This window comes from Saimiri boliviensis, chromosome 13 (assembly GCF_048565385.1).
Source record: "Saimiri boliviensis isolate mSaiBol1 chromosome 13, mSaiBol1.pri, whole genome shotgun sequence".
Classification (NCBI taxonomy): Eukaryota; Metazoa; Chordata; class Mammalia; order Primates; family Cebidae; genus Saimiri; species Saimiri boliviensis.
Genome location: NC_133461.1, coordinates 24,962,589 through 24,979,151, shown reverse-complemented (window position 1 = coordinate 24,979,151; position 16,563 = coordinate 24,962,589). Strand labels below are relative to the sequence as shown.

The 16,563-nt window shown below is 35.1% G+C and overlaps 1 long non-coding RNA gene across 1 annotated transcript in view; it reads right to left on the bottom strand.

Moving 5' to 3' along the window:
- Nucleotides 1-721: 721 nt before the first annotated feature.
- The window catches only part of LOC141580775 (uncharacterized), a 352,628-nt gene continuing 336,786 nt past the window's right edge, over nt 722-16,563 (bottom strand). Inside the window, exon 3 of the long non-coding RNA XR_012513092.1 lies at nt 722-791. This is a non-coding gene — a long non-coding RNA (uncharacterized LOC141580775). The remainder of the gene's footprint in view (nt 792-16,563) is intronic.

Below are 16,563 nucleotides of genomic sequence, written 5' to 3'. Positions count from 1 at the left end.
CACCCCATGATCACCCCACCTCGAGTGATATGATTGAACTATGTGTGTGTTGCAATAAATGTGTGTGGAATCTAGAGCTCTGGGTCTTCACAGTCTTCATCTTGGGAAGAACCCCTAGGCCCATGCTAAGGATTTCTATTTCTGCATCTCTGTCTTTTTTTCCTTAATTCCCTCATCACCACTGGGGCTGAGAATGCCCATGGGTTGTGCTGCAGCTGGTCTGCAACACTCCCTGAGATTATTTATATCTTTCTCTCTTCTTTTTCTTAATTTTACCAGAGATGTATCAATTTCCTTAGCCTTTTCAAGAAATTAAATTTTGATATTTTTGATTTTCTCTCTCTTATGCCTCTTTATATTTACATTATTTCCTTGTACTTTCTTTGTACTCATTTATATACAAATAAAATTTCTTCCAACAATTGTTTTAGCTGTATTTCACAAATTTTCATATGGTATGTTTTTAATATTTTTGTTTTTTTCTTTGGCCCTAAGCTTATGAGTGTACTTTTTATTTTTAAGGCCATATTAATACATGTAATATGTATGTATATATTTCATTACTACATTTATCTCGATAGGTAGGTAGGTAGGTAGGTAGGTAGACAGATCTAAATTGATCCCTCTGATTAGAATGTATATTCTCTTGTGTGAGTTTATGGTGAATTTTAATAAATATTCTGTGCATGCATGAAAAAAAAAGTATACTCACCAGTTGTTGGGGAGAATGTTCTATTTGGTTGATTTTATTATGCTTGCTCTTCTACATCTTCCAAACCTTCCATATCTTTCTATTAGAGATAAGGGTGTTTAAAATCTTTATTATAATTATTTTACTTAGATTATTTTTGCTTTACATATTTTTAAAAATGTTATTAAATACATGCAAATATAGGCTTGTAACTTGAATTCTTTATCTTCCTTATCTTATTGAAAATTGTTACCCAAGACATCTGCTTTTTTTTAATGTTAATAATGCTGCTTTTCCCCTCTTCCTGTTCTTTTTTTCTTTCTCTCATTCTTCTTGTTTCTGTCCTTTATTTGCTCATTCTTTTACTTCTTTCTATCCTTTTCCTCTTCCTCTTTTTCCTCCTTTTTCTTTTGAAGTACTTATGTCTGATATCATTTTCAATATTTTTACTTTCAATTTTTCTAAACTTACTTTTGTTGTATCTCTAGTAAATTAGATATAAATTTTTAAATAAAATCTTATCTGATTATCTTTGTCTTTTAACTTCAGCATTTAGTTCATTTACATCAATGTAACATTCAAGTATAAATTCTGTGTATATACCCACACACATATATACACATAGATACATATGCCACATTTCAATGTGATTTCTAATTGTCCAGTTTATTTTATGTTTTTCCCTCTTTTTTTCTTGCCTTTATGGAGGGTTAAATTTTTAAAAATTGATTTATCCTCTTTATGATTCAGAAATTTAATTTGCTTGATGATTATTTTAGTAGTTACCTTAGGTTGCAATTTTCATTCTTATTAAATACAAGTGTTGTATGTACCCTCCTCCCAAAAAAATGCAGTGAACTTTGATCACTTCAATCCAAGTTATCCCACTTTAACTTATATTCTATGGTTTTCTTATACTTTAGATGTACATATCTTTTAAAACTCTTAATTTATTATCATTGTTTTTCACGATCAACGTTTAATGTTTAATTCAACTGATGTACATATGTACAGTTTCTATGGCTCTTTCTCCATTTCTTTATGAGAGATTCCACTTGGAATGAAGGGCTTCAACTTGGAATTTGTGTCCAGAGAACATCTCTAACTATGTGTTTAGTGAAAGAATCCTCATGGTTTTTATCTTTTTCTTCTTTTCCTTTTTCTGGTTCTAAAATATTTTATTCCACTTTTGAAAGATATTTTTTCTGGTCAGATGATTCCACTTTGTTTTTCATAATTTCTGTTGTGATTGCTACTGACAGTCCAACTTTAATTGCTTTGCAGAGCAACTGTTAACGTTCATACAGCTGCTTTTAAGATTTTCTCTTTTTTTATTTGGGCTTCTGCAGTTTCGCAATTATATATTTACAAGTAGATATATTTTCACTTATCCTATTTAGAATTATTTGGGTTCTTTGAATTTGCTAATTGACAATATTAGATTTGAAAAAAAAATTATCATTATCTTCTCAAATGTTTTTCCTCTCATTTTAATCTTCCTTAAAAATTCCAATTAAATATACATTTATTCTTCTTCTATTTTCATCTCTTTGAGATAATTTTGTGTCTATCTTTCATTTCACTGATTCTCAGTTTGGCTATGTCTACTTTACTATTGAACCCCTTCATTGAGCTTCTCATTGAAGATATTGAATTTTCCAGTTCCAGAATTTCTAATTGAGTTTAAAAAAAAAAAAAAAAAAAAAACAACCCTGCAATGTCACATTTTACAGTTGCCAGTTTCTTGCTAAAAGTTTTAGGCTTCATTCTTTTATATAGATAGATAGATAGATAGATAGATAGATATAGATATAGATATAGATACACACACACACACACACACACACACACACACACACAAAGGCTAGTTCTTTCCTAGTTTGAATCTGGTAATATATACATGTATTACCTGAATTATGTCAGTTTCTAATATCTGTAACTTGTACTAGTTGCTATGTATGTTGCTCTACCACTTTACATCCTTATATGCCTGATAATCTTTGATTCCCTGCTAAACATTGACTTTGGAAACTTATTTGTAGACATAATTTAATGCCTAAGATAATATTATCTATCAAGGGGATTTCTGTTTATGGCTTCTAGGTAATCATGTACACTATCAATGAAGAGGGAACACCTTAATACAATTTTATTATAATCTGAATACAACTGAAATTCATTTGGTTCACTCAGTATTGAATTGGCTTATTTCTAGTACTTATTTATTCCTAATATGCTTTCTGTAAGCATTTTAGGCTAAAACATATAGGGTGGTTTACAAGAATTCCTGCCCTTCATAAGCCCCGAAACCCAGCCTTTGTCCCCCCATCTTTTTTCATGCTGACAAAAATTCAGCTCAGGCTTTCAACCACTTTATCCCAATTATCAAAAAATCCTAGCAAAAAACTGCTCTTAATGCTGGATAGTCTTCTTTGGAATTCTACTGTCTTGAGAATTAAGACTGGTTATTCTTCAGCATGTTGTTAATGCCTTGCTAATTTTAAGCAGAGTTTTTTCATATTTCCTCCAGATTTTTTAAGTGTCAAAATTACCTTGGTCATCATTTGTAGAAGCAGAAATCCAGTATCTCATTTTTAACTAGAAGCTGGTTAATGATGCAGTACATTAAGTAAATTAAAGGTCTAAATCAAACAATAAAATATGCTTATCTACACATATTTTAAGTAATTCATTCAATAACAGACAATATATCAGCTTCATTTCCTTAAGTTTAGTCTACAGAGTTCTCCTTACTTATTTTCCTGAATTTGTTATGTGGCCTCTTGTTTCAAAATAATTCAGTATCACCAAGGAAATAAGGAAGAACACAAGAATGTATAAAGTTATATACTTATTTTGGTAACATAAAGCTAACAAATGAATAAGCTTGAGGTCTGGGAGAGCCAGTGGTGTACTTCCAGTCCAAACCTGAAGGCCTGAGAATAGAGGAGGAAATGGTGTATCAGCTCAAATCTGAAGGCCTGAGACTCAGGAGCTTTGATGTCCAAGGACAAGGAAAGATGAATGTCCTAGCTCAATCAAAGCAAGCAAATTCAGTGTTTCTTCACCTTTCTCTTCTATTTAGGCAATCAAAGATTGAATAGTGCCCACCTGCACTGGCAAGGGAGATCTTCTCTCAGTCTACTGATTCCAATGCTATCTTTCAGAAACACCCTCACAGACACACCAGCAAAAGTATTTCTCTTCTGGGCATCCCTTAGCCCAGTCAAGTTGACATATAAAATTAACCATTATATGAGGACACCCTAATAAGAATTGGGAAAACAGACCAACTCTTGATTAAAAGAACTGCAAAATCACATTGCAAAAATATAGATAAAGGTAGGGATAAAACACTTGGGACATTTTTGCAATTCATCTATCATACTCAAATTTCTAGGACCTGCAATGCAACTGACAGGAGGGAGTCAAATTTTTTTTTGTTTGTTTTTTAGTTGTTTTCCATGATTCTTTCTCCTTTAATCTTATAATTATATCTCAATTATCTCTATAATTAAGTACATATTACTAGAGGAGATTATGGGGAAGAGAATAGATCAAGGAGAATGAAGATATACAGAATCTCAAACCTATCTTTTTTCATAATATAAACTAGAAATGATGGTGTATCTTTCCTGATACATAATATTTAATTTGGAATTCTTCAATCAGAGAGAGGTATTTAGTGCTACTTTGGGTTTAGCCTGGGCTAGTTGCTGTGTTTCCTAGGGACCAAACCAAAAACTCACATTTATATATAAAGTATATAACGTCCTAGAATATGAAAATCATCAGAACTTCTGTTTAAGGATAAGAGTAAAAGGATTTGTCAGAAATGCTACTCTTACAGTGTCCTTAAGCAATTTTTTGCCTTTTTGGTGACATAATCTTCACAAGAATGCTATCTCTAAATGTCTAATTGCCTATAAATGACTTGATTATGGCTCAAGCATCCAGGATTTTATCTAAACCCTTCTTTAGCCCATTTAACCTTTCAGCCAGTACAATCTTTAGGGAGCATCAGCTTTCATATGTGTTTGGAGACTTCCCAACCCTTCAAATGTAATTCTGTTCCCTTGTGAATTTCAAATCCATTTACAGAAAAGACTGCAGTCCCATAACTTCATTAGACACGTGAAAAAACAACAACAACAACAAAAAAAACCTGTGTCTGTCCACTAGCTTTGCTATTTTGTAAGATGAATTAAGATAATTTTCTCCTTAAAATCCTTTCCTAACTTCATTTGTTTATCCATATTCTAATAAGGTTGGTAAAACTTTCCTTATTGAGGTTATAAACAAGCAAAATTGTTCAGCGTCTGGGGTTTCTCTGTGTTCCCTCAGCTTTGGTACATGAAATAATACAGCAAGTTACCATTCTATGACTGTATTTTTATTCTTCCTTTAAAGCCATTTTCTGTTTTTCTCCTATTGGAAATGTGCAAGAAAAAAAAAACTCATAACTTTCTTACTTCCTGTGGGATTTAATGGCTGCTCAGGGTAATAGCCAGGCAGAATACTGTAAGGAATAATAATTTTCCTACAGTTTCCAGGATGAAAACTTAATTTGATAGTTAGTAATTTGAACTACAGAATTTAAATGATAAAAATTAAGTAAAAATAAAAACTTCAACAGGCAACTAAGGTCATTGAGAATGTTTCATGAGTGTAATTTGAAAAGTGGTTATTCACCAAGAAAGTGGAACAAACAACTGAGCAAATAAAAATTACTGAGAAGAAATTAACCCACGGTAGAATTAAACACATTCTATTTACTAATGAAATGAAGTTTGAACTTGTATACTATACATATATACACATAAGGAATAGACACATATTTATATGTCTGTGTGTTTTATGTCTTTATATAGGGAGAAGGAGAGAAAGAGAGATTTGAAACTACAAAAAGTAAACTGGTAATGAGAATATTAACTCAAATCCATCGTCAGATATGTTCAAGAAAATAACTGTGCCAGATTTTCCAAATTTTTTTTTTTGGTTATACATCATTCACTTTTTGCATTAAGTGTTCCAACTGCCCCATCCCTTGCTATTCTGCATCCTAACATTTACTTTCATGCATTAGAGTAGGGTGTGGTCAAATTGTGAAGATATCAGCACTAATTTTGGTACTAGAAACTGCTCAAAGCTCTTATTTATAGCATCCTTCAAATATTTTTCTAAAGTTCCAGTTACTGATTTCCTAGTTTGCCTCTGAAATTAGAAATCCTTCCAATGAGGAAATTTAAAATTTCCCTTTCTCCAATTTGGACTTTAATTCTAAAATGCCTCTCATACAAACCTACCATTGTATAATCAGGTTGATGCCCTTCACCATGTGGTCAAAACTTCTTATTCTATTTTATTGTTTTTTTCAGCTTTTGCTTTGGATTCAGAGGGTACATGTGCGGGTTTGTTACATGGATATGCTGCATGATACTGAGGTTTGGGGTATGGATGATCCCATCACCCAGGTAGTAAGCATAATATCCAATAGGGAGTTATTCTTCTAAGATTTCTATAGTTTGCAATCTTATATTTAAATTGTTAGTCCATCAGGAGTTAATTTTTTAATGGTGAAAGGTAGGGGTCCAGTCTCTGTTTTGTATATGGCTAGCCAGTTACCCTAGTACCATTTATTGACTAGGGAATTCTTTCCTATTGCTTATTTTTTTGCTGGCTGTAAAAAATCATTTGGTTGTAGGTGTGCAGCTTCATTTCTGGGTTCTCTATTCGGTTCCATTTGATCTATATATCTGTTTTTGTACCAGCAGCAATGATATTTTGGTTACTGTAGCCTTACGATATAGTTTAAATATGGGTAATGTGACACCTCCGGCTTTCCTCTGTGTTCTTAGCATTGCTTTGGCTATTCTGGCTCTTTTTGGTTCCATATAAATTTTGGAATAGTTTTTCCTGATTCTGTGAAAAGTTTCCTTTGTATTTTGAAATGTCATTGAATTAAAAGGCATTGAATCTATAAATTGCTTTGGACGGTATGGTCATTTTAATGATATTGATTCTTCTAACCATGAGCATGGAATATGTTTCCATTTATCTGTATCATCTCCAGTTTCTTGCAGCAGTGTTTTATAGTTCTCCTTGTAATGTTATATTACTTCTTTGGTTAGCTGTATTTCCTAGGTACTTCATTTTTTAGTGTGGCTATTATAAATGGAATTGTGTTCTTAATTTGGCTCTCAGCTAGAACATTATTGCTATATACAACTAATAGTGATATTTGTACATTGATTTCGTATCCTTAAACTTTAAACTTCACTGAAGTTATTTATCAAGTTTAGGAGCCCTTTGGTAAAGTCTTTATAGTTTTCCAGGTATAGAATCATGTTGTCAGGGAAGAGAGATTGTTTGACCTCTTCTTTTCATATATGGATGCTTTATATTTTTCTCTCATGCCTGATTATTCTGGCTAGGTTTCCTATGATATTTTAAATTTCCTGGCCAACTTAGAGAGCCATCTAAGAGCTCTCTCCATTTCACTACCCCCCAAAAACTTACCTAGAATAAATAAGTCATCCCTATTTCTAAATGCCAAGCACACACAGGTAAAGAAACCAATACACAACATTGGGCCCCATTTAAAATTGCCACTGTTGCCACTGAAAGTAGTCTCCCAAAGCTTTGAAGACATTCCATCTGAATCAGACCCCTATGCTTGGCCTTGCTTTTGAGGAAAATGACCACATTGCTTTTAGTATTATATTCAAATGAGAAAATATTATACTTGGGTTCCCAAAAATTCAGTTTTTAATAAGAATTCACAATTTGTATTTCTATATATGTATATATAAGCACAAATACATAAACAAACACATACATACATAATATACATACAAATATATGTTATATAAATACATATTGCATGTATACATTTTATATACCTAATATGTATTATATATATACATGCATATATATGTATATATAATGTATAACTTATTCATTATGCTCAAACACTGGCTGCAAATTCAAAGCATTTGGATCAGAAAGAGGTATCTTTCCTTTAAAAAATGCTGTGCCTAAATAATTATTCTGTTCATGACATAAGCAGTCATGAATCCAAGTCATCAATTAGGATTTTCATTTTTTATAAGGTGCATTCTTCTTTCAGTGTCCATGAAGGTCTTATTTGGAGCCATCTTAATCTAGCACAGAAGTTTATCATAATAACAGCCCCAAAAGGAAACTCACTGGGGTCTTGATCCAAGAGGATCCTCATCCTTTGCACAGATGTATCCACTTATTCCCCAGGCCTACTTCCATATGCCAAGAAATTCTGAGCAAACAGTCTTCCTCAAATCACAAACAGATGCAATTACATATATCCCCTAAAGCAATGGGTACCTACTCGCCTTAAAATTATTTTTAAGAGGAAAAGCACAATTGATTCTTCCTATAAGAGCACAAATCTGCTCTTAGGTGGTTTACTGTCTGCAACTTTAGACAGAGAAGTCTAGAGAATCAACTAATCAACATTCAATGGGGACAAATAGCAATACCTTCCAACCATTTTCAAGTTATAACACACATTCCAAAAAAGAAGATTATATCTGTATGCCACACTGGGATAAACTGGAATGAATTTGAAAGTGTCTATATAGGGCTTGGTGAAAAAAAGAGTTACATTTTTAATGTAGTATAATAATGTTAGAAAAATAGAATAAAAGTGTTAGAAAGGGTATTAAGTATTGGATTTACATAAAACTTCCAAGTAAAGTCTTTTTAATTTTTTGTTTTAATGAGAAACTTGAGCTTGCTTTTATGAAAATAGATTTTTATGTTTGATTTTATGATTGAGCCAGCTACAGGCAATTTCTAATCATGATTTCTAATGATGATCTTTATTTAAATCCTTAGGAGTCACAATGAGAAAAAGTTTCTTTACAAATAGACAGTAAACATTTAAAAACCATTTTTTTTCACTTTTACAGCTGCTTAAAAACAGCAAATAGAAATTATACTTAAAAAATCTAAAAGCATTTGCTTTTCTCTCATTTACTAATGTCAGGTTGAAATTTCTTACAGTAATGAAAACGTATTTCAAACCCAAATAAACATTTGTATGTGATATATTTCAAAATAATGGAGAAGTATCTAACTTGCAGAATATGCATCCATTTTTAGAGCAGTCATACTAAAGCTAGCTTGGATGCACCAACACACGTATCTGTCACAAACACACAAATTCAAGATCTACTCCTGAAGTAACACCCTCCAAGAGTCTTTCATGGCTTCTCTGACCCTCACCCTCTGACCAGCTCATCTGGAGCCTTGTTCTATGTCACTAACATCAACTGCTTCAGCAGCAACCCAAGGTGCTTTCACTGGATGCTAAAATAAATTTCCTCCAGGTAGAGCATCTCTTTAGTGTATAGGAGATTATATTAAAGACTGTCAAATGTGACTTCTTGAACTCCTACCTGATAACCTACTGATTTTCAAACTATTGGTCCAAACTAACGGCAACAGCAGCATCTCTTGCAAACTTTCCAGAAATGCAAACTCACAAGCTCCACCTGAGACCCACAGAATCAGATACTGTGCTGGGTGGATTCTCAAATTGAGAACCACTTGGCTGAAGGAAATGATATTGAGAATGACATCTATAAGCCACTCAAAAGCATAAAAGCTAGGAAGCCCTGTGTCTGTTTTGTTGTTGTTGAAATTATAGAGATTTTTCCAACCTTTTGTAAGAAAAATCTTCAAGGTTTGATGTCCATGCAAAGAAATCTACACATTGTGTAAAGGTCATTGTCTATATTGCTTCCTGATGTGCTTTCAAACTTGGTTCAGTGGCCCAGTGTTTTGTAATTACCCATTCCATGACCATTTATACATGAGCAACCTAAGTTAAGTAAGTCACTACCAGGGTAATATTGCCCAAGAAGGACCATGAAAACATATTTTTTACCCCGAAAAATCTTACCAATTCACCTTCTGTGATGCCTACGATTCCAGAATTGAATATTCTAATTTGAGGGTGGCAATTTCACCTCCAGCAGGACTCCTTTGGGATGTAAATAGCTTTATAATAGGGGAAAATAGCTACTACCCACCAATGCCTTTGTTTATAAGATTAATTTTGAAAACCAAGTAACACTGAAAGGATGGGATATAGGACAAGAATGGTTGAGAGCTGGTGAAGTGGAACATAAGATGAAAAAGAAGGCAGAAAAGAAAATAACACAAGATAGTCACTGAAAACGAGGTACTGCCCAGCATGACATCCTAATGAGCTAAGGGTCAGTGCGAACTTGGCCGTTTAAGTGTATGCTGAAGTGCGGAGGAGAAGAAAAAGAAGAAAAATAAGGAGAAGGATGAGAAAAGGAGTAAGAGGAGGAAAAGGGGACTTTTACTTGTGGGTTTCATTTAATTAATTAATGCTCGGGTTAGATCTTCTTTTACCCACCATTTACAATGGCAAATGTTATCTTGCACACACGCATATCACCAATAAGAAATCCTTTTCACCTCAGAGGGGCTTTACCATAAAGAAAGCAAGAATTTTATCAACCAGTTTATTCCACGCAATTTTTAACCATCTCTGGAATACCAGAAACTGAAGGGTTCTTACATAGCATGGAATTTAGAGGGTTCAGAGCCTATTTGCCTTATACCTATTTGCCTATCTGTCAAAGCTGTAAATTTCTCTCTAAAATTCTCAAAAAGAAATAGAGAACTTTTGGAACCAATTGTGGAATGAAAGCTGAAAGAGAAGATGAAGCACTCTACCTACAGACACATTGGAATACTATACTGTTTTGTTTACCAGAAACCAATTGCCGGACTTATTTGTGCCTGCAGTATATGTGATTCCAGATATATTTCTACTGACTTCAGGCACACTGAAAACTTAAACGCATTTAAGTTATTTTTGAAAAGGGAATGTCTCCTGATAATGCATTTCTAACTTTCCATTTCCATTCTCCACGAGAAATATGCCCCCTACCAACAACACTGTCATCACGATCACTAAACAGTGGTGACCAAAGCCAGTGTACAATATCATCTGGAGAGACAATTTAGCAGAGACAGGCTGAACGGAACCAGTTTAGGTCCACACTGGCTTGAATATAGCTTTCATTAAACAAACATAGATGGGCTGGGCGCCATGGCTCAAGCCTGTAATCCCAGCACTTTGCCGAGGCAGGTAGATCATGAGGTCAAGAGATCGAGACCATCCTGGCCAACATGGTGAAACCCCATCTCTACTAAAAATAAAAAAATTAGCTGGGTGTGGTGGTGTGTGCCTGTAGTCCCAGCTACCTGGGAGGCTGAGGCGGAAGAATTGCTTGAACCCAGGAGGCAGAGGTTGCAGTGAGCCGAGATTGTGCCACTGTACTCCAGCCTGGTGCCTGGCAACAGAGTGAGACTCTGTCTCAAAAAAAAAAAAAAAAATAGATGAGGGTGTGAATAAGCTTAAAGTGGAAGTACAAAGTGACCCATTGAATAAACTTATATTTTCTGAAACAGATGAAGTTCAGGGGTTCCTGGAGCCACACTTCCTACATTTAAATGCATGTTAGGTCACTCTTATTATAGTTCCCCTTTCTTCCAAGTTGGTAGATACAAGGGTAAATATTTGAGAAAAAAACAAGAAAGAGAACTGAGAGTCATAGAAAGTGATACTCAGTTCCGCTTCCCCTGGGTTAGCTGGACCATTACATGTTTTGCAAACACAGGCTCACAGTATCTCACCACGAGCAAACAAGAGCAATTTTCTTTCTGAAATCTCCCTTACAAGTCCTTATATTCACTCTGTTTCACTGGCCCAGATTGAGTCACATGCACTTCGACCCAGGCTGTGGAATATATGAATTAGACCCATATTAGGTACCCCACTGTTGGGGTTTGGGATAGACCCATATTAGGTACCCCACTGTTGGGGTTTGGGATAGAATTCCCACCTAAAATAATATTCTGTGAATGGAGGCAGGATGGTTCCATAAAAGCAAAACTGAAGTATTGTCATCAGAAAAAGAGAAATTATTGCTGGACATCATAAAGTCACACATGTCAACTACAGTATGAATAACCCTTAAATATGAGCTAAACCCCAAAAATGTTTTTTAAAAAAAGCATGCACTGTCACACAGAGAACTAGCCTGGCAGTTGGGAAACTTTGTTGGCTCTCCATCTGTAATTCACTGTGTGGCCTTGGAAAGTCCTACTGATTAGTAAGACTTTATTCTGCAGAAGAACCTATAATTCTTCAAAGTTATCTTCAATCTCCTTGGGGATTTAAAGAAGAGAGACTCCAGCAAACCCAAAGCTCAGAGATAACTATTGGTAACATAAATATACATATATATGTGTGTATATATATACACACACACACACATAATTTTATATATATATATATATATAATTATATACATATTCACAGCCTTTCTTCTAAGCTTGTTAATTATGCTTTACTAATTTTGGACATAAGATAAGGTCATAACTCTTTAATGTTCTTTTTTTTTCCTGAGCCAGAATCTCTCTATGTCACGAAGCATGGAGTGCAATGACATGATCATGACTCACTGCAACCTCTACCTCCTGGGTTCAACCAATTCTCCTGCCTTAGCCTCCTGAGTAGCTGGGATTACAGGTGCGCACCACCACACCAGCTAATTTTGTACTTTTAGCAGAGATGCCCTTTCACCATGTTGGTCTGGTCTCAAATTCCTGACCTCAAATCATCTGTCTGCTTCAGCTTCCCAAACTGCTGGGATTACAGGCGTGATCCACCATGCCCAACCTAGTGTTCAATTTTAAGTGGCTTTAGTTATCCTTCCTGTAGCCAAAAGAGGGTCCAGTTACCGCTTACAGAAAGAGGCCAAAATAACAAGTGTGAAGTATGATAAAAAGAGAGTGAATTTTATTATTCGTTGACAGCAAGGGGGAAAGTGGCCATAATCCTTTCCAAAAATTGCCACTTTCCAATTTCTAGAGAGAGGGCAGAGATTTAAGAAGAGGGGCTTGGAATGCAGAAGAAATATGAGAGATAGGAAGTGCTAGGCAGTGTGACTTGCTCTGATGGCTTATCTTGAATTATTGTTCCATCTGGTGAAGGGGCTGGCAGCACCATTGGCTCAACCAAGGTACAAATCAGTCAGTCAGTCTCAGTCAGTCTCCAGCCTGAAGTGAACCCCAGCCTGGAATTAATCTCCTGCTAGGGAGAGAATTCTGAAGGTGCCTAGTTCATATCAGGATTTATCCCCTGATTTCTATAGAAATGTATGACTAGATAAGTGAGCATGGTGTGAGCTTAACAAGCATGTAGATAAATATGCATGAGGCATGGGAGCATAGGGTGGGAAAGGGAAGGGAGTAGAGTTTTTTTAAAGCACACTCCAAGGCTGTATTTCAAGATAAAAGAAAATACATCTATAGTTTGTCTCAAAGCCACACCTTGAGACTGGGGAGAAAGAAGAGAAGAAAACAAAAGGTTTTGGTTTTTTCTTTTTTTTTTTTTAGACAGTCTCCCTCTGTCACCAAGCTGGACAGCAGTGGTGCCATCTTGGCTCACTGCAACCTCCCCGTCCTGGGTTCAAGTGATTCTCCTACGTCAACCTCCCGAGTAGCTGAGACTACAGAAAACAAAATTTTTAAAACACAGTTTGAAGCTAAGCTACTCAATTACATTCCCACAGTGAGGAAAATTTCATATTCTTTCCTTTTTACTTCCAGATTTCCCTTCTGGGCAAACACTAATAATTTCTTAGTCTTATCCAGTCTAAGGATCAACGTTTTGTTACCTTTTTCTTATTACTGGAAATAGAACCCTCAAGTTCTTGGAGACTTGAGGATGCCACAACCACAATAAGGCATCCTAGAATGTCCAATTGATGTGCTAAAATATGCTGTCACTGACTCCCAAAACCTTGGCTGAGCAGCAGGAAAGGCTAGAAATGTACTCCCTTTACCCATTGCTTCTGAAACCATCGGTACAGATCCAAGCCCACGACACAGTTATTTTTCCAGGTCAGAGAAAGAAAGAAAAATTCCTGTAGTATTAAAATGACACTTAATCTCTAGTTTACACCAAAATAGGTGGCTATCTTCCTAGAGAATATCCAAGTTCCAGGGTTGAGTGGGCAGAGGGTGCCTCTCCTCAGCTTCACAGCATGCTCAAGACTAGCTCTTTATTGACACTAGCTAAGCGTTTGTTTACACAGAAGTTGACTCTCTTTCTTCTCATGGTTAGTTTCTTTTTGGGTTTTGGCAAGTTTGCTTGGTGTCCTTTCCTATCTGCTGATCTTTGAGGGCTGACTGTTCATAACATGCTAACATTAAACTTCCTCAATCCCAGCCCAAAGTGTGTCAGGGTCTCAAATTCTTTCTTCCCAAGAAGCTTCTTGGCTCATAATAAAAACTACCTACTGTCTTTCTCAGTGCTTTGTGCTCCATGCACCAAGGGGAGGATCAATCTTTGTTATGAGGTGAAAAATATCCTCCTGTACTTTCCTTCTGCAATTAATTCCATGGCCTACTTGAGGGCTTTTTCCCCAGGGAAAACAGTTACAGAGAATATACAACAAAATATTGATTTCTCTAAAATAGAAATAGATGCTCTGGTAACTTTTCTTTTCCTTTTTTTTTATTGCATTTTAGGTTTTGGGGTACATGTGAAGAACATGCAAGATTGTTGCATAGGTACACACATGGCAGTGTGGTCCGAGTGTTGTGGGTTATTGTTAAGCTGATTTAACTTTTCAATGGAAATTCTGTAAGTAAAGCTTAGTTGAAATAGAAAATGTACTAAGTACCAGATCTCTCTGTCTTAGTATCTTTCTCTTATGTACACACAAACATAGAGACAATGCAATGAAAACTAGGAAGAAAAAAACAAACAAACAAAAAAAAATAGGAGAAAGCTAACTAGGAAAAACGATGATAGACTGGATAGGGAAAATGTGGTACATATACACCATGGAATATTACACAGCCATCAAAAACGATGAGTTCACATCCTTTGTAGGGACATGGATGAACCTGGAAACCATCATTCTCAGCAAACTGACACAAGAGCAGAAAATCAAACACCGTATATTCTCACTCATAGGCGGGTGTTGAACAATGAGAACACATGGACACAGGGAGGGGAGCACTACACACTGGGGTCCGTTGGGGGGACATGGGGGAGGAACGAGGGGGTGGGGAGGTGGGAAGAGATAGCATGGGGAGAAATGACAGATACAGGTGAGGGGACGGAAGACAGCAAACCACACTGCCTTGTGTGTACCTATGCAACAATCTTGCATGTTCTTCACATGTACCCCAAAACCTAAAATGTAATAAAAAATAATAATAATAAAATATATATATTTTTGAGGCTGAGTGGCTGGTTGAGTTAAAATGCTCAAGGTCACATTTAATTTTCAATATTCAGTTATTTTAATAGGCAAAAGGCAAAGATGTCAGGATACCTCCATTAAGAGAATTATTTTACTACCCTTATTTCTTCTTATACCAAACATTATGCAACACGCTGGTTGGCAAATCACTTCTATTTCCATATTTGCCTTATATGGTTTCAGCTGTCTGTGTGTGGTATGGGTATTTTTTTCACATGCAGAATCCAAACTGGATTCTCCACCAGTTTGTGAGGCAGACCCTTGGCGAGTTCTTGCCTCCCATAGGGCAATCTCCTTAAAAAGTGAATAGCCTTCAGACCCCTCCCCTATGACCTGCCTAGGCCAGCAAAGATTTTAATGATGACTTCCAATTCCAAATCCATTATCTCGATAGAGCGGGGCTTAGTGGTCAGGTATTCTTTGACAACAGCATTCAGTAGTAATCTGATAGAGATTTCTTGCTAGGACTTGGCAATCATTTTATCACTACATTTGTTCCAATGTTGTAAAAGTTACCATTTTCAGAAGAATCCACATGGATCTCTATTGGCTCTATTTGAGAACAGGAGTTTATCATCATTATTTTTTATTGCTATCTTCTTCCCTGGAGAGAAAAATTACTAAATGTGTTATGAGTATTAGGGAGCTTTGGGCCATAAAATGCAATTCAAACACTTACTGAAACATTCCAGATCAATATTTTTCTTATTGATTTGAAATCAATGATCAAAATCTTTGTATAGAGACAACATTTTCCTTTATTCTGGCTTTTTTAATACCTGGAACACTTTTACACCAGATGTATCTTCTCTACCTTGTCTACATTTTTTACTTCTTTGCTCAAATGTTACCTTTAAATAAGACCTAACCTGACCACGTAATTAAAATTTGTAACTTGTTCTACAATATTTCCAACCTGCTTACCCCTTGCTATATTTTTGCCACAGCATTTATCATCTATTAATAGAATACAATTATTTAGACGATTTGATATTCATTGTCCGTCTCTACTTTCTACAATGAACACTGTGAAGGCAGGAATTTTTGACTGCTTTGTTCAGTAATGAATCCCCAGTACATGGTACTGTGTTTGGCATGTGGTGATCCCTCAATAAAAATTTGTCATATGAATGGATGAATGTATGAATTTACGAATAAATAACCAAAAACCAAAAAATGATGACAAGTTATCTAAACAATTTGGTTTGACAGTGAATAATTTGCTGAAATAAAAACGTATGATTTAACAAGTAAAAGAAGTTAGAGTTGCTAAATTAGGGTACCTTTTAAATTTACTTATAAATGTAGATCACCATTTACAAGTAAAATTGTTTATTAATTGTACAACATGTTTCACTTAATAGTGTTTTCAATTTATAATTTTGAGTCTCTCTTTTTATATTAACATTTTACTATAAAGTCAAACATTTTTTCTTTTTTTTTTTAACTGAAACAGGTAAGAGAAGTTATACATTATTTTAGTTTGTTGGTTTCAATAATGCTATTCGT